Here is a 19,123-nt window from a genome sequence, read left to right as displayed (position 1 = left end):
CCTACTTCTTTAAAACAACTTTTTAACTAAATTGACTCCCTGGGCCATTCCACAGTATCACAGATCCATTCAGGTTGGAAAAGACCTCCAAGATCACCGAGTCCACCCTGTGCCTGATCCCCACCATGTCACCCAGCCACATCCAGTTGTTCCATGGACACCTCCAGGGATGAGGACTCCACCACCTCCCTGGGAAGCCCCTGCCAATGCCCGACCACCCTTTCAGTGAAGAAATTCCTCCTGATGTCCAACCCGAACCTCCCCTGGCACAGCTTGAAGCTGTTTCCTTTTGTCCTGTCCCTGTTCTCTTAGAAAGGAGCCTGACACCCCTGGCTGTCCCCTCCTGTCAGGGAGCTGTGCAGAGCAAGAAGGTTCCCCTGAGCCTCCTTTCCTCCAGGCTGAGCCATCCCAGATCCCCCAGCTCCTCCACATAGGACTGACCCTCTAGACCCTTTACCATATTCCTAATGGGATATTGTAACTCTTTCAGAGTCAAAGAGAAAAATCTATCAAATATTACTCCACGTACACTATTTCAGTGCAGACTGGATGCTGAAGTGTCAGGTTAGACAAACAATTAAGATTTTGTAGCCTTTCCTCCCAATGATAAGAATGGCTGAATGAGCTGGATGGGGAAGACTCAGAGCATTATGAGACTTGTGTTTGTCTTTCTGCAATTACAGGGGAGAATTTAGATGAAACCATTCTGCTCTCTGTGGCTTTAATGAAGACCACTTGTCTTGCCTAATCAAAAAAACAAAAAGTATAGAGTTGAGATCCAAAAATATCTCGGTTTAATGACGCACAGAGGCAGAAGTTTATAAGTGGGTAAACTTCCTTGCTGCACAGCCTCAGTGCACCTGTGCAACAGCTGGGTTTAATCTGTTGAGGACTGTATTTTAGGAGCCATTGCCGGATTTTAGGCTGGAAAATGAACAGTGCCCCACCCAGCCATGTTCCTGTCCACAAACTTTTAACATTTCAGTGAGGGTAGAAGAACTGTGTTATGTGGGTTAAAAAAACCCAGGGATGATCTGTGTGTTGTTGGGTGTTTAAAGAGAAGAAAAGAAAGAATAAAAAACAGGGCAATTCAGCTAAGAAAATAACATATTCATCTAGTCTGGTGCAGCAAACAGAACACCTAGACTTACCAATAAACATGATTGATACTTGTGCTACATCCATTACAGAACAGTATGGACAAACAGGATTCTGATCAATACCAGCTAAGTTTATAATTTTCACAGTTTCATTAGAAATAAGATCTGCACTTCTTCCATATCTTTCAACAGTTACATGTATTAATAGTCTGCCCCAACAAACATACAGACATAGACATAAAGATCAAATACTCTGTCCAAGGGCCAAGCACAAATAACTATCAGCCAAACGACAGAAGGGTAAATAAACAAGGCTCTAAAGCCTACAGGCTTTCCCAGCAGTGATTTAGGAGACCTATCTTTGGACACTTTTTTCCTCCTCCCCCTCCAATCATGGGTAAAATCTTGATACCACTGACCTAAGTGGAGCCAGGATTTTAACTGTTAGCCTTGCCATACACACCCATCTGTTAAACAGATGCTATGAGATCAGGCTATGATCTCATACCTTCTCAGGCACAATATCAAACCCCAAAGTATCTAGAGCAAAGGATCTGCACATGGCAAGACCACCTCAGCACCACTGCTTCACCATCAAGATGAACAGAGCTCTCTTTTCCAAACTTGCAGAAGGCAGGTTTTTCAAAAAGGACCACAAAAAATGTTGGTAGCCTGCTCTGTAAGATCTGACTCTGCAGGACACTATTCCTAAGGCTTGACACACTCCTTTATACACTGCCCGTTCTCCCTTCTATTTTTGAAGCCACTCTTCTAGCTCTGAAGATTACTGGACTGAAAAGTGAAACACATAATAAAATTAACCAAAGTATTACTGAAAAAATAAACCCTCCTTAACACTGTGATTAAACTGTCAATTTACAGCCATCTGGAAAAGTTATTCCAACAACAGCCAATCCAGTCTCCTGGTGCTTCCTACCAATTCAGAAGCTAATGTAGCATCTCAGTGCTACTTGGAAATGTTCTGTTCTATAAATCACAAAATCATTTAGGCTGGAGAAGATCTCTAAAAACATCAAGACCAATTGTTAACCTAACACTGCCAAGGCCACCACTAAACTATGACCCCAAGTGCCATATCCATCCATAACTTTTAAATATGTCCAGGGATAATGACTTCACCATGATCTGGCCAGCCTTTTCCAATGCTTGAAAACCCTTCCTATGAAGAGATTTTCCTTAATGGCAAACTGAACCTCCACAGCACAGCTTGAGGTTGTTTCCCCTTGTCCTGTCTCCTGTTATTTGGGAGAACAGACCAATCCCAATCTGGTTGCACTCCCCTGGCAGGGAGTTGTAGAGAGCAAGAAGGTTCCCCTTGAGCCTCCTTTTCTTCAGGCTGAGCCCTCCCAGCTCCTTCAGCTGCTCCTGGTTCAGACCCTTACCCAGCTCTGTTCCCTTCTCTGGACTTGCTGCAGCCCCTCAAGGTCTTTCTGGCAGTGGGAACTGCCCACAGGATTTGCAGCGTCTCAGCAGTGCCAGCACAGGGACACTTTCCCTTTCTATCAGTGACAGATCAACATCCTCTCGTCTGTGGCCCATCTCAGACAAAGTGAAGCTGCTCCTCTCGAGGGACTGATGAAAACTCATTCCACAAGCCATGACATTCCATTGGTGAGACATCCAGCAGGGGCTGGGACCCTGGATTGTGCTCCTTGTTTTGGGGCCTAGCTGTGTGTGACCTCAAGTGCCATAACCGCAGAAATTAAGGATCCTCTTGAGTCCAGTGACCAGGACCAAGCTCTGGGAGAAGCTCTGCTTTAGATCAAAAAGGTCACTCAAGGCTGAATGAAGTGAGAACACTTGCTTTTCATTTTAATGAGTGAGAGGGAGGGCAACTAGCTGCAGTTGACCTGAAGCAAATGTTTTTTCTATAAGTTTTGCTGAACTGGAAAATCAACTTTTCACAAAGCCCCTAATCAACACAGGGTTTCATGTTGAATACAGATGGATAAACTCCCCCATTGTACATTGCATTTTTTTCCTTAGAAATACTATTATTTTCTTCCTCTGTTTCATTTTTTCCCAGGAATTAGCTTCGCTTACACTAATCTGAAAGTTCAAGCTTAGATGCTTAGAGGTGCAAGATGAGATTCCTAATCCCCTACTGCAGTCACTCTGTGGAAATTAGAAAACCTTCTCCTTTTAAAGAGTTATCAATGAGTTTCAGTTAATCAAGCACAATAGAAGGATCTCAGCCTGCATATAATTTAACACTAGAAGGAAAAGCAATTTACCAGACACATGCATTAAAAAATTAAAAAAAAAGCAACCCCCAACCCTTTGCCCAAATAAACCAACAGATTTCTGGGTTGCCGAGGCTGTGGGGTGAAGACACAGTGCTGAACTCCCATGGTGTGAGAATATGTGTACACAAACTACATCTTGAAACATACAACTCGTGGTATTATTTGGAGGACGAAAGTTGCACCACAATAGAATGTGAGAGGGTCTTTTCTGTCAGTGACAAGCCCTTTCACATGTGTCTGCCCTGAAAAGAAAGGAATGCCAGCACACCGAGTCACTCCTGCATCTCCTGTCACCATATTTTTCTTTCCCATGCTCATCTCAGCCAGCTGTGACATTGTCCCAGCTCATCTTTGTTTGAACAGCTCGGTGGTGTTCTGGAGCAGCAAGGCAGCCCTGCCAGGCAATTCCCGTCCTCATCCACAGCTCTTGCTGGTCTTGGCCACATCTCATCACACAGATTTACAGGGACAGACAGACACCTGCCTCACTGACTTACAGACATTGCTGGTGGATGGCAGAGCTCCGAAAGTAAACTCAGACTCTAAACTTCATTTGTTCGCAGTTTATTTCTTCTCAAGGGCTTCAAAGCAAAATTCAGCACATTTTCTCACAAGATTTCCTTAACAACAAGCTCTGCAGAAATTCCTTTTGCACAAATTCCCAAGATGCATTTTCAACACAGCTTTCTGCAAATCTCATTTTTAAATGGCAGCTGTTTCTTCTATTCACTTTTGCTTTCATAAAGCCACTAGACATTTTGACAATTGACACTGGGGTGCTCACCACATGTCAGCTGTGACTCTATATTACCAAACTATTTTTTTTTCTTAAATATTTATCTTAACAATACCCCTGAATGGTCAAGAAGCATTTTGAATTTCTCATCTCTAAAAGAGGAATTAGGGAACATTCTCCAACAAATCCACAATAAAAGGCAAAGTCTGAACATAAGCATCTAATGTCCTCAAGGGCAAATTTGGACCTTAAATCTGAGCATATCTTTTTCAAATATATTGTCTAGACAAAACATTTTTCAGTAAAAAAAGAGCAATATAGGTAATAATTAAGTAATATAAGTAATAACTATTAAGTAATATTTAGGTTTTCCCACTATACTTGCACAAGACTGAAACCTTTCAGAAACCTCAGAAAAGCGAGGTTCTCATTCTTATCTCATAGAGAAACCTATTTGGGAGTTACCTACTAGAAGGAGTCTTTAGGTCTAAAATCCCTTAAGGAATCTGAGCATACCAAAAACATTCTTCCTATATTGAGTTCAATCCCAAACCCAACTAACTTTGTTTTCAGCATGTAAAGAAAATGTTTTCAAATTTGCTCAGGAGACAAATTTGAACAGGAGACACTCAACCTACTTGAGTTGAATAACTGTGATGGGGCAAGAATTGCACTGACCTGACAAAGAAAAAGCTGCCAGCCTCAGAACACAAGGCTGCACTGCCCAGGAGCCACAGGCACTGCAGGGATGGAGCCGTAAGTGATAGATTCTCTGGCCACAGGCAGGTGTAACAGCACGTGTTACTGTCCCAGAGCTCCTGCTATCGTGATGCTCCTTCCCAAGACAGGATCCAGACCTCCTGTAGAAAATTACTCCCAGATTATTTGCATCTACTCAGGCAATTGCATTCAGTATACAAAAATCTTGATCAGCAGCGAGAAAAGCAGATCCCTTTGGCCAAGACCTCCCTCTTGCCAGAAGTGACAACTCTCTCTCTGTGTCTTTCAACTCCAAGCCTTGCTCTCAGCTCTCCAGCTCAGTGACAACTCTCCCTGTGTCTCTCAGTTCTTCAGCTCAGTGACAACTCTCCCTGTGTCTCAGCTCTCCAGCTCAGTGACAACTCTCCCTGTGTCTCTCAGTTCTTCAGCTCAGTGACAACTCTCCCTGTGTCTCTCAGCTCTCCAGCTCAGTGACAACTCTCCCTGTGTCTCTCACTCCAAGCCCTGCTCTCAGCTCTCCAGCCCCTTGTCGTGCCGTAGGTTCAGTTGTGACAGAGGTGAGTTGTGTTGGTAGCCACCAGCCCGTATCACTGTAATTCCTGTGCAGCTGCTCAGATCTCTAGGCCTCTCCATGGCACCGAGCCTTCAATCAAAACAAATTGTTTCTTTCTGGCCACAAGAAGAAGTCTGGTTTCATAGTTTTCTTTGGCTGCTTTAGTCGCCTGACTAAAAACACGCTACAATGCTAGGAACTCCATGCAGCTCTCTCTGGAGCTAAAGTCATACAGTTCCAGTTTACAGTTCTGACTGACAAAGCAAAATAACTCAAAACTGCTTTTGAGGCCATGGCACTCGCCAAGCAAGCCTTCTTTGTAGGCCTCACTTACACACCGAACTCCCCCAGGAGCATGAAGATACTTGATGAAAGTTTTGAAGGATGGCATGAGAAAGAGTTTCCAGGGACCTGTAGTGCACAACACAGGAAAACCTGAGCTAGCAGGGGAATGAAATGCACCCAGCTGGCACAGCACGTGGCTCCTCAGGCATCACTTCAGCCTGTCCACAGCACCCAGACCTCCTTGGCTCACCCAAGGCTGCACTGCAGATTAGGCTTTCCTAGGGTGATCTGCTTCACTCCTCTGACAGCAGCTTGGGAACAGAAAGAGAAATTATAATGTTTGGAAACATTATTTTCCAAGTTCATGCCTCTCCTAGGTGCTGGAAGAGCTACCCTGAATCCTCCTTGTTCTTCACACTTTGCTCACTGATGCTGCTGCTCTGTCCCCACAGTGCCCAGCTCCCTGGCACATCTCCTGCTGTAAAACAGAGCCCACCAGCAGAAACTTGTGATAAGCCTCAGCATGGGTCCAATCCTGCAGTTAATAGAGACGGACAAAAGCTATACTGAACTGGGACAAATCTGTAAATTTAACTCCCCATCTTTTGTATTGTGGAACAGTATGTCAGAAGACCATAACACAGCCTGAAAGAGGGTAGGACAATGTGGTTTCCTGAGACTGGGAGGGACTGGAGCCAGTGACCCAGGAGGTCTCATCCCTTCCCATGCTCTTCTTTTCTTTCTGTGCTCCCTTCTTGCTGCTACACATCTAAATTTAGGCTGTAAACTAATTTTAACTGTAAGGGGCATGGGGTTGACTCTTTTGAGTGTCTGACACAGTGTAAGAGCAGGGTAAATAAAACACAAATGCTTATGTAAATCCATCTTTGATTTTGTAATCAATTTAGTTCACTAATTTGTTGCAGGGATTGGCTGAAGTAACATGCCAGAATTTTTACAGCCTCTCTGCCATAAAACTGACAAGTGTAGGTTTTCTGGTTTTGTTTTTACTTCCTTTCAAGTGTAATAGCTTCCCTTTTCATAAAATGCCAACATATTCTTTTAAAACTGTCAGGCTGCCATCAACCTGGTCATGATCCAGTGCCAGGCCATAGCCAGACAAGATGAGTTACAAGGTAATCTTTTCTCTGCCAAACAATACAAAGATATTGGCACCTTTTCTCACTGCTGCAAATCAGCTCAAAGGGCCACAGAAATCAGAAACCCAAGAATGACTTCTTCCTCTTTTTGGGGTTTGCCTTGCAAGGAAAGTGGTGTTCTGCAAGGAATCTAATGTTTTCATTAATAGCACGCTGGCTTCTTCCCTTTCTCCAAGCCTTTTCCTCCACAGAAGTCCTGGATATAATTTTAATGAAATTGAGGATGCCCTCCCCCTCTCCAAGTTATACACTGGATTCCTGAAGACTGGTTTCAAGGAAACGCTACTCCCAAGATGAAATACAAAGCAGCTGCACAGCTTTGGCAGGGGAGACTGCACAAATGCCACCAAAAAGTGAATCACTACCTCAGCCTGACTGGAAGTGTATCAATGTTCCTACTCAGGAAGGTCATGCAGCAGTGGAGACCATCCCTAGCACCACGTAGAAAAAATAGTACAAAAGCTCACAGAACCAGAAGACAGACCCCATTTTTTCATTTAGCTGACAGGGAAATTGAGGTTTTTCAAAGCTTCTCAGCCAATAAATTAATACATCAGCATGGTCAGAATTTTAAGAGAGATCTATAAAGAGATGAATAAAGAGAGATCACATGGTATTTTCACATGGCTTCAAGACCTCACCTACATTCTTTGCTGCTGTAATCCCGCCAAATTTGCTTTTAAATGATTTGAGATGTATGTGGATGGTACCAAACTTCCACCTCCTTCCTCCATCTCTCACTTGGGTATTCAAAGGAGGGCATGCCAGCCTCTACATTTAATAGCTCTGGAAGGACTATTGTCCTTCGTGATGTCCTTTGTGAAGGACTAGTGTCCTTCCTGTCGTGATATTTTCATCGCGGCTATCGAGAGTCGTGATGGAAACAAGTGTCTCCACGCAGGACTTGCTGGGGTAAATGCAGAACCATCACATTTGCACATGCAGAGACCAGGCAGGGATTGTAAGAAGATCCAGTTGGTCCTTCTGGGGGAATATTCTTTCTTTAAAAGACATTTTTAATTGTATGATCATAAAGTACACAGGCAACCTAGAGACAGTAGTGCATCAATCCTTCCTCATACCAATCTGTTTTGCAACACGGTACTTACATGTTGCCAAGCTGAGAAAAGTTCACCTGGACACTGACAGGAGTCAAGCTGGTTTTCATTTTGCCTGCATGGCACTACTGGGAACAGAAATTCCAGGAGTCAACCCTGCTTTCAAGTCAATGTGGACAACTCTCTGTTTCCCATAAGGCAGAACAATGCTAAGTTAAAGGCAGGATTTGCATCCACAGTAACAAAATAGTTAAAAATGCCAAGACATATTTGAAAACTCAGCCAGCCACACACTCTGGTAATGCTTGCAGCAATAAAAGTATAAATATCGATTTCTTTCACAACAGCAAGAGTATAGGGATATATTATCAGGTATTTGCTGATAATGGTGTGTTATGGAGCGATAATGGTATGGAGGAAAGGTGACATTTTTTTCAGAATGGCTTCTCAGTCTAGAAAGCATTGAATTAACGTATCTATTAATGACATTTATTGCTATAATTACTTGGTATTGGAACAAATATGCACACGTGGTACTTGCAAAAAAGCCCATACAATGACAGCATCCATCACACACATCCTTTTTGAAAACTGGGACTATCGTTGGAACTTAGCTTTGGGCACCACACAAACTGTTTAGCAACACACAATAGCCATTTATCAGAGAATTCCAGCAAGGCATTATCTTTGGGAAACCTGAATAAGAACTTCCAGCAGCAGGTTACAGGTCCCCAGACTGGTATGGGCACATAACTCCAGTATTCACAATTCCAGTGTTTGCACCTTTTAAGGCAACACAACGTATCATTGGAAAGGCAATGTGGTAACAGTGGTGTTAGAAACCCCAACCCCTCACGCATGCAGTATCAGAGAGACGGCAGCTGAAGATCAAACACACCGAATTTTAAGGCATGAAGTTTGAGACAGGCACACAGAAGATGATAGGAAATCTTTCACAATATTTCAGCTCAATTGTTCCGGAAGCATGAAAAGAATGATGAAAGAAAATAAATAAGAAAGGTGACACAGCTCACTGAAAGCATGGAGTGATTTAGGAGTTTGTCTAGTTCTGCTTAGGAAGCCAAATGAACCACTCACCAAAGGAAACTGATAACCAGTAAGGAAAGGAAATCAGATGAATACACAATTTACACACCTTCTAGATAAGAGATATTTACCTTCAGATAACTTTAAATTCAACTACCGAAATCAAGTGTTTCCGGTCTCCAAAACTCTTGTGACTTACACCAACATCTTTATAGCTCTAATCCATGTAGTTGGAGATGAAGAAAAAAAAAAGAAAAAGAAAATTAAACAGAGCTTGAGGTACCTACACTCCAACTCGATCTGTTACTGGATACACAGCAAGATAAGGTACAGTCAATAAGGAAGTCCTCAGGCAATCTTCTGCCTATAGAATATCCCAAACAAAGTAGTCCTCTTTTTCTTGCTCAGTATATTTCCTTTGAAATGTTTAACTAGAAAATGGGGTTAGATCAAAAACAGATTTCCAGGAAGAGCTGCACTTCAGCTGCACTCCGAACCTCAGCGCAAAATATTAGACATGCGAGCCATGATGATGGAGAAACCAAGTTTCCACTCTTAAACTTATATAGTATAATTAGCAACAAATCTACTCAGAAAAGTATTTTAAATATATTTTGGTGGTTAAGCTGCACTTCCCTATGTGATGACATAATGCTATTCTTTACATCAAAACCAACTTCACCCAAGAGTTGCTTTTGACTTAAAGTGGAGTCCAGTAGTATAAAAGCATATTATAACTGATGTGAAGTTGAATTTTACAAGTGCTTCAAGACACCTTGAAAAAAGTGGTAAAGGTTGTCTTGATGGTATTGGAACCCAGTTTCTTTGCTAATACATGAAAAGCCTTTCAAGGTTTCACTAAAGAGAACCCTTTAGGTTGGAAAAAACCCTTGTGACCCTTGAGTCCAACCACTTCTCCCAGTCCTTCTCTTCTCCTTCCTCCTGTTTCCTGGAAAGCAACAACGTGCCACCATAACACCAGTCAGTCTGTCATGTAAATCAAATGCAAATGCACCCACTGGATCTCAGTGGGTCAGGAATCAGCACCAGAATCATTCTCCTCTCAATCTCTACAACATGGCCAACCATAACACACAGAACTCAGGAGAGCAAGCCCACAACAACCACATTTGCACGTGGTGCAACAGCCTCGAGGTTTTTGGACAAAGACACGTGGACAGGTGTGAGGCAAAGGGGAGAGCCTGCAGGTGTGTCCTACCAATGAGCTTGACACCCCTTTCTGGGTGAAAACTCATGTAAAGGGAGCACTGGTTTGATGCCACAGCTCTAATAATACCAAGTCAATAACTAAGCTAAAAGACAATCTCATAGAAGACCAATCTAACTCCTCTCTTAAGGAAAGCACTCACTCTTCTCAGGAAAAACCATGTGCTGTTGGATGCATTGGGACTGAGCATTATTGTGAGCATTTTCTAGGCTCTTGCCTCAGAGAACTCCCAAATAAAGAGGTCAAGAGAGAAGATACAGATTCAGGCAGGCAGTCAAAAGACAAAAGACACATAGGGACAAAAAGCAGCTTTGTAAAAGTACCTGCAACAAGCTGTAGACAAAACTGTATTTGCAGGTATTCCTGAGGTGGAGGTTCAAGGAAAATTTTGAAGGAAAAGAGCATAACATGATTTTTTATAACCATAGAAGAACCCTGTAATATATGAACAGCAGCAGTAGAAGGGAAGCTTGACATTCTCTACATATGGAAGTGCATAATATTTAAGTGAAAAATAATAAAATAGGTCATGAAATGTCACCAACATACCTTGAGTACAAGGTGATATTTTTAAATTATCTATACTTGTTTTGACATTTCAGTACTTACTATTTACCTACTCTTTTACATTACATTGAACCAATCTGACTTTATTTTAGCAGGCAGCACTTTCTTAACACTCTAAAACTTCAAGTTTCCTCAAAAATGCCTTCAACATGCAATTTGGATGGCAGCCAGGTGTGAAAAGCCACCTCTAACTGAAAAGTACTAAGAAATGGAATGAGCTTTGGAATGGAGAATATGTTAAGTTCAGTTATTATGAAAATACAGCAAACATGTAGAGTAGCTGGTGTGCCACAGGGAAAAGTCTTACACAGGTTGATTGCCTAATCCATGTTTCTTTCATGGACTCCTAATCTTAACATACTGGTGAGTAAAGCAGTGCCACTGCTGTGAGCTACATTCACACACCAATTCAAACTTTCACATATTTGCCTTAAAGGAGAAACAGTCCCGTGGTAATCTCATAGTCCACCTCAATCCCCCACCCCAGGCACCCCACAGGTAGCAGAGGATCGCTTCCTGCAACACAAATAGGAGAGGGAAAAGATTAAATACACATTGAAACCTTTAGCTAGTATCTTTGTGAAGTGTAGTTTACCTTGAACGTGCATCCCTTTTCCCCTGAGTGCTGAACCCACGAGGCCAAGCTCACAGCACTACTGCAGTGGCTCTCTCCACTTCAGCTCCAAGGGCAGCTGCAAACCTTCACAACCATGTTTTGCCCTGGGTTGTTTGCTTTAAAGAGAAATTAAAGAAAAAAAAAAGAAAAAATGAAACAGGGCACAGCATTAACACCGTCTTTTTCCCTCCTGTGACTGAGCAGGACCAAGGATTAGCTTCTTTGCAGAAATCCTCTACAGAAGAAATAATGAAATTTTGCTCTTCACAGGGGTTTAAAACAGGGCCACATTTTAGGAGTTGTACCAACAGGAGAGGCAAAGTGTTCTCACAACTAAGTGCCTTCCTTGCATGCTTTCCTAGCATTCATGGGACAGAACAAACCCAAAGAAAAATAACTTCCCTGCCTCACCTGGTCATTATTACAGAGCTAATCAAACTGGAAAGGCCACACAACCCTATTTAGTTAGAAACTTAGAGAGAAATCACTCTTTTTTTTCACTGTTGCTTTTAGGCAGGAGGAGAGTAATCAGAAAGTGCCATTTTCTGGCTGCATGAACAGGCAAAAGCTAGAACTGACTTATTTAACATGGGAGGAATGAAGGTGAGATTTCTGGCAAATGGCAGGAAAATACTGAACACCTGCCATACTAACTAGAAAGAAACCTGCTATCTACAGAAACTCTACTGAGCACAGTATGACCCCACTAACACAAAGCTTGAATTACAGGATGTTTTTTGTAACAAACAGAAATCCCAGAGAACTCCAGCCAGGGGTCAGGCTGGGCAGTCAGGCAGGGCAGTATGCCACAGCTCTCTCCCCAGGCTGACAGCCTTTCCTGGTGCAAAGACCAGCCCTGCCGAGGAAACATGTGCCACTTGCCTGGCCAGCCTCCTTTTCCTCCCCTGGCCACAAGGAGAGGAGGAAGGCAGCTGTCCTGCTGCTCATCCCATAGGAAGCTTCAGACAGGGGAAAGGGTTGGCCTGTTGATGGGAAGAAACTCTGTAATTCACATAAAGTGTCAGTGGACAGTGGCAGAGGGACGTAAGGAACATCCTTGCTCCTTTTCTGTCCTTCACCCGCAAGACAAGGAAATTAAAACAATCTTATTGCCATTTGTGCAAGGTGAAAAATCCTTTCTTACCCTCCTGAGCCTCTGCATGATCATGTGGGGAAAGCTTCCCAATGGCCAGCTCTCAGGTCCTTACAAGAAGCAGCTGGAAAGTCCTCATGGACACCCAGGAGAGTTCAGGGCCCCTCAGGACAGGAGAGACCTGGAGCAGGTCCAGAGGAGGGTAAGAGGGATGATGAGGGGACTGGAAAGCCTTTCCTGCCGAGGAAAGGCTGAGGGAGCTGGGGCTGTTAGAGGAGACACAGCTGAGAGGGGACTGCTGCTGCCCCTGCAAGGACTGGGGGTGGTCCAGTACAGAACTAAGGCACTGCTTTCCACAAAGAAACTGCATGTGCTGTAATTTAACTCATCTTCTTACAAATGAACTGAACAAAATTCTCAAGGCCTAGTCTTAGTCAGTCTGAGGAAGCAATGGCATACATCAGCCACAGCTTTAGTGTAAACTACTTGCTTTCCAACGTGTTTGGGCACCATTATCAAAAGTGGATGTGCACAGCTAAATGATAGGACAGATACAATTGAGGGGAAAATTTGGCCTGGTCCCAAAAATCAAGCTAAAATTATAGTTACATCCATATTAAATAGAAAAAAGCCCCCCAACCATTAGTTTGCTAGCTTAAATCTCTTGCTGAAAACACACTTTAAAATCTGATACTAAACAGTCCAGCCATAGTCCTGATACAAAATCCAGTAGTACAGATGACACACTAGGAAAAATAAAACAAAATTAACATACCAATGTTTGTGGCTGGACCACTGTACCATTACTGGCATTTTGCTTATGTAGTGATTCCATTGGTGTTTTGCATTACATGGCAAAACCATAGGTTCCCCTTCTAAGAAAAGAATTGCTTAATGTGCCAAATGGTACATCTGGAGAGAAGTACTGCCAGCCTGCAACGATAACAACAAAAATAGATCAATCCAATGCTTGCTGGCTAGGTTTCTAAATTATGATGCTCCTCACGATATTCCTATTAAGAATCCTATTTTGCTAGTGTATTACCTAAAGCTTTCAGGCTGGAAAGCATCCTTAATCCATTATTCTATGGCTTTTTATATTTTTTGCAAATCCAACAGCTGCAGGGGAGATGACTGTGGGTTTGGTGAGATATCATATATTATTAGTGCTTTGCTTTAGCTTTTAAATTAAATTATTCTGACTTTTCACTGTCAGAGACACTATCAGGCACAAAAATTGTTTGATCTTCAAATGAGGAATTTAAAATTAAGCCTTCTGCCTGATAGTCTGGATTGTCATGTAGTATTTAAGGTTCAGCAGATGTATAAGGGGAAACAGGTAGAAAGGACTTACTAGATCACACATGGTCCATTATAATACACATTTCCAAAGACTATTACACTACTACCATATAAAGTCTAGCAGGCCCCTACCAGCAGTGACTTTTCTACTCCTTTGGGAGATCCCTGCACATATCAAGCTTCTCCTGGAACAGGATTCCTGCAGAAGAGGCCTCAGTGCCCCTTGTTTAACTTGTTGCAGGGCTCTGTGTGGCTGAAAGTGAATCGTTGTGTAACTCCACATGAAAACCTGCAGTGCAGCAGAGCTCAGCTGAAGCCCTACATTTAGATTATTAAGTTTCTTCTTCCTGACAATTTCACTAAAAGAAAGAAAAGACACTCCAAGCATTTTAGACTCCAAAGGCTCAAGTTTATACAGAATGATACAAACCATAGCCAGATATGCTGATTTAAGCACAGTAACACAAAATACAACCTCTGCCAACAGAAGGAACACAGCAGATGTTGTTGAAGATGCTACTGCAGTAAGGAACACGACTAATTAGGTTAGAGACATCACCAGCCATCCAAAGAATATGGGTGGGTTTTTTTTCACTAAAGGTGAAAGGTTTTCCAACAGAATACTTCCCTGATTCAGAGGCTCCAGGCATGCTTTTGGGAGCTTCTGGAACGTGGCCTACCTTATAGATCTTGGAGCAAAAGTTGCTCAAAACATTGTTCTGGAGTTGTTCAAAACCAATATGAAACAGTCTGTAGATCATTTTAAATACTCAGTGCGGGAAAAAAAAGGTGATTCTTTTTTCTAATGAATATTTCATCCCCAAAAAATTCTAGAGGGCAAATTGAGATAGCTGAGACAAGATACTTTACAGGGCAGTAGAAGTGTTTCAGGGATGACACATCAGTGCCTGTGAAAATGCAGACACAACACAGGTGAAATATTTGAAATGCTGTAAAAAACCCATGGGTCATTATTACACTCTGCTTAGGGCTGGAGGGGTGAGAAAAGATGTGGCTCTCAGGGTTCCATCCCTCAGAAGCTGCCTTTATGCTGTAAAACTTCTCATCAGCTAGAACAAAGACACTGAAGAGCGGGATGTGGTGCCATGTGTCCCAAATCCCTGCCAGTCTGGGTGCATGGCACAGTGCTGATGTCTGCTGGGGAGTTACACTACTCCAGAGTTAACTAGAAATTACCACCTCACGTAGTATCAATGAATACTGAAGAACACAATTAAGCCCACACTGAACTTCTCAAAAGTCTCCATTCAGCCTCTCCTCCACATGGACACATTGCCAATTGTCACAGGAAGGTTCCATGTTCCATTATGTGAAGAATGTAAATAGTTTTGACATTTACCAGTGCTCCCTAAAACTGAAAGCTTGTCCTCATAAACTGACCATGCATTTTCAAAGACAGACATGAAGACTGCATAGTCTGGCAAACAAACTCACCTGTCCTCCAAATGTATTGACATTTTCCCTCTCACACAGCAGTTCCTTTATTTTCCAAAGATCAGAATTTTTCCATTCCAGTCGATATTTTTCAGGATTGCTCTTTAGTTCCTTCACGAAGAAACATGTTTGAAAATTGATCTTATCCAAGTTATTTCCTTGTCTGACACAGAACATTAATGAAAGTTTGAATAACAAATTCAGAGCAGCACACCTGTCACCAAGGGGATGAGGAGTGCCTACAGTTAGACACAAGTGATGTGCCTGTTACAAACTTTCCAAACAGCTTTGGAAGGCTGATCTCTACAATGGCTTACATTATTTGTTTACTTTCAATGCCCAGACTTGTGCTTCATTTTACTGAACAATCAGCCCTGAGGTCTTCCTAGTGGCATTTAACATGCATCTCTTATTTTAGTGTCAGGCATCAAATCTACAAGTCTAGCTCACACATCACGCATCATGAATTTCTGCCTAACTTACTTCTGTGCAGTGAAAACGTTGTTTTTCCTGAAATACAATGTAATAGCAAAAGAACAAAGTTCACAGTGAAAATGGTGAGGCATGGTTTTATCCTATGATAACAAAACAGTGTTCTTTAATATTTAACTTTGATAATAACAGCTGAATTAGATACATGCTTCCAGAGACACACACTGTTCCAAGCCTGGCTGCTTCACAGATGGTGGATGCAGAGATTAGGTGACTGCCTGAAAGTAACACAGGAGGTCTGTGGCAAAGTCAAAAAATGATCCAAGAGCTCCCAATTCACACTGCCTCACTCAGGGCCTTGCTAAGTGAAATCATAGTATGCCAGAAGCCATCAAATCCAGCATCCATAAATCTGCTAAAAATGCTGAAAGAAAAAATAAAAGATGAAAAATGTTTGCAAGGAGCAGTAAATGAATATGGAAGTCTACAGTACCTCTAAAATCTAAAATTGATCACATTTTAAAAAACAGCAAGTATCTCCCTTTTCAAAATTCCTGTTTTCAAACACACATACCTGTGTTTATTGTTGCATCAGCCAGCTCATCCAGATTTGTTCCTTTTAGCCAGACTCTGTAACTTACAGTAGATGAAAAACAAAACACTGGATGGTGTCAAAGGATGCGAGGTAACTTGTGATTAAAAAGGATTTCAGGGATGACGTTTCCCAAGTAACCACGGAAAAGCCACACATTGATCACTTGAGCTCAGAGTTCTCCCTTTCCCAAGGGAAAGGACATGAAAACATGCATCTGTTTATATCAGTTTGAGAGGAAGTGGTAGAAAGGATGACTGTAACAGTGCCCTGTCCAACATTATTTCCTGGCACTCATCTGCTGATGTTTGAAGTGCATCTGCACAAAGTGTACCTTTGCTAAACTTCTCAAAATATACAAAACCTCAACTATTTCAGAACAACAAAATCAAAATCAGGTGATTATAGATATGTAAAACCAAAGCCACCTTCTCCCTCTATCTCAGTCCACCTGCAGGAGACAGTAAAGCATATCCAACTTTGTGTTTGAACCCATCAGCACCAGTACAAACATGTTATTCAGAAATCTCAGAACAACAGAATTCATTTCATTAATTTCTAATCCCTGTCTCCAGTTGGTATAGTTCCCATAGCAAATTCCAGAAGCTTTGGAATGGCAGTGACAGCAGAGAAGGCAAAGAGGATTACCATCAAAGAGACTTACCCTAAAGTGATTGCTTGCCAATATTAGCATATGCATAATATTTTTAATATAGACATAGAAATGAGAAGGAAATATTCCTTTCAAACTAGTAAGTTATCCCAAAGGTGATGGTTTTGAAAAAGTAGAATACCTTATACTATTCATTAATTTAACTGCACAACATGGAAAACAGCACTGTGCTTTTCCCAACAGACATCAAGTGGAGAGGCCTCTCGTGGAGACCCACGCTGTTCATTTGGTTGCTAATCCCTGGAAGACACCCTGTCACTGACATGTTACACTCCTTTTCCACAGCACACTGGACAACTCGCTGACAATTTCTTTTTCTGAAAAGCTGCTGTCACCTCAGGGTGTGCTGGGCAGCCTCCAGGAGGTAACAGGCTCCAGAAGATGCTCCTAAACTCCCAGGGCCTTGTAGGCTTTGGCAACGATCAAAACAAGAAGGGGCAAGGTGCTGAGAATTTTCTGTGAGGGTTCTGCATCTTAGCAACTCAAAAACTAGATTTGTAATGTCGTTCATTTACCTCCCCAACAAGACAAGGTACTTTTTTTGGTTTAGGTTTATTTTCATGGAGTGATAGGAGACAGCAGGATGCCAGTGAAATTGAAGGCACCTGCTTGGTATTCTGTGCCTGATAGTTTCTAATGCTATGGGTTGGAGAAGTTTATTATAGAATTCACTTTAAAAGAAAGAGGGGGGAAAATAATAAAAAAATATTATTTTTAATAAATAAAAGGAGATATGTGGCTGTGGTGCAGGGACCCTTGGGATCCAGCATTTGGAGAACCAGCAGTGGATTTAGCACCCAAGGAGAAGCAGCATTACTCTTGCCTCCATACCAGCTTTCACCAAATCCTCCCCCAATATCCAGCACAACCTTCACAGTAAAATGTTGCCCTTGTATGACCCATGTTTTCAGCTAGTAAAGTCCTCCTCTCTTCCCCCTATTCCCTCAGAAGGCATCAGTTTTCTATTTTAAAAATATCAAGTCACCCTATCTCAGCTGCATTATAAACAAAGACAAACAAAACAACCCAAAACAGTTTCGTGTGTGTGGAACAAGAAAAAAAACACTTCAAACCCAAAGAAGTTTCCAATAAGTCACTCATTGAAATTCAGGAAGAAAAAACCCCAAAGGGTAAAAATACCCCCACGTATCCAAGTTCTCTGAGGCCATTTCTTTCCCTCATCTGTGTTCCATCATCTTCTTCCTTATCCAAAAAAGTTGTGGTGTCCGTGGGAGTATGAAAAAACATTGGTGTGACCACGGAAAGGAACTCTCTGTCTGGCAGCAGAAAGCCATGCGTTATCCCGTCTCCAGGAACTCAGCCTTCCTTCGATGGTCATAAATATTCTCTGATGACAAAGCAGAGGGTAGTCATTCAACCAGACTGAATAATACTGTACAACCCTGAAAAGCACACTGGGATCTGTGCTCTGTCCCCAACCACAACAGAGAGCCACGGGAAGCAACCCGCCTGGCCTCATGTGTGGGACACCCTGCGCTGCCACATCCACCTTCAGGGTGACTCAGGCAGCAGGGATGGACTTCTCTCCTTCAGAGGTCTCAACACACCTGGTGGCCATAAAATTTATCTGAGGACAGCATCATCCAGAGCAGCCCCTGGCAAGGGACTTGGGGGTGCTGGTGGATGGAAGCTGGACATGCCCCAGCTGTGTGTGCTGGGACCCCAAACTCCCCGTGTGCTGGGCTGGGAGTGATCAGCCTCAACCACACATCACTGAGTGACACACCAAGGCAGAAGAAAGCACCAAAGCACAGGCTAACTCATTAATGATAACTAATGTATGCTAGTAGTGGGTACACAAGCAGTTATGTCACCTTTTTAGTAACACTACGTCCTTGGGAGTTTTCAAAGTTTTACAAAACATTTAGACACCAGTTTTTTAAAGGGAAGCGAAAAAAAGACTCATTACACAATTAACTTTACACTACACTGTGCAATCAAAGATCTCCTAATTTTCAGGAGAGCAGTACTTGATGTCTTGTTGCATAAATATTCTGCTTGTGCAAGCAGATCTGGGAATGATCAGTAATGTATGTCATAGTCTTGCCCAAGTTATTGATGAGAAAATGATCTTCATGACCAACCTTCCCCTAGCCAGAAGAAAAAATTAAGATCTAAATGTAAGTTACTCTCTTCTGCTAGCCTCCCTTTTTGCTCCCCAAATCCCAAATTAATAAATTTACAGTGAATAAACAAATAATCACTTTATGCTTACCCA

General features: G+C 42.3%; 1 long non-coding RNA gene across 2 annotated transcripts in view; it reads right to left on the bottom strand.

Moving 5' to 3' along the window:
* Nucleotides 1–19,123, bottom strand: part of LOC134549587 (uncharacterized) — a 90,928-nt gene that overhangs the window by 61,979 nt on the left and 9,826 nt on the right. The window contains exons 2-5 of one of the 2 annotated variants that reach the window (XR_010080140.1): nucleotides 13,865–18,232; nucleotides 13,206–13,363; nucleotides 11,317–11,453; nucleotides 9,058–9,143 (exon numbers count right to left, since the gene is read on the bottom strand). This is a non-coding gene — a long non-coding RNA (uncharacterized LOC134549587). The remainder of the gene's footprint in view (nucleotides 1–9,057; nucleotides 9,144–11,316; nucleotides 11,454–13,205; nucleotides 13,364–13,864; nucleotides 18,233–19,123) is intronic. The other variant, XR_010080141.1, reaches the window with a different exon arrangement.

Source organism: Prinia subflava, chromosome 4 (genome assembly GCF_021018805.1).
Source record: "Prinia subflava isolate CZ2003 ecotype Zambia chromosome 4, Cam_Psub_1.2, whole genome shotgun sequence".
Taxonomy (NCBI): Eukaryota; Metazoa; Chordata; class Aves; order Passeriformes; family Cisticolidae; genus Prinia; species Prinia subflava.
The sequence above is the reverse complement of the archived record's forward strand: the minus strand, read 5'-3'. Positions and strand labels throughout refer to the sequence as shown.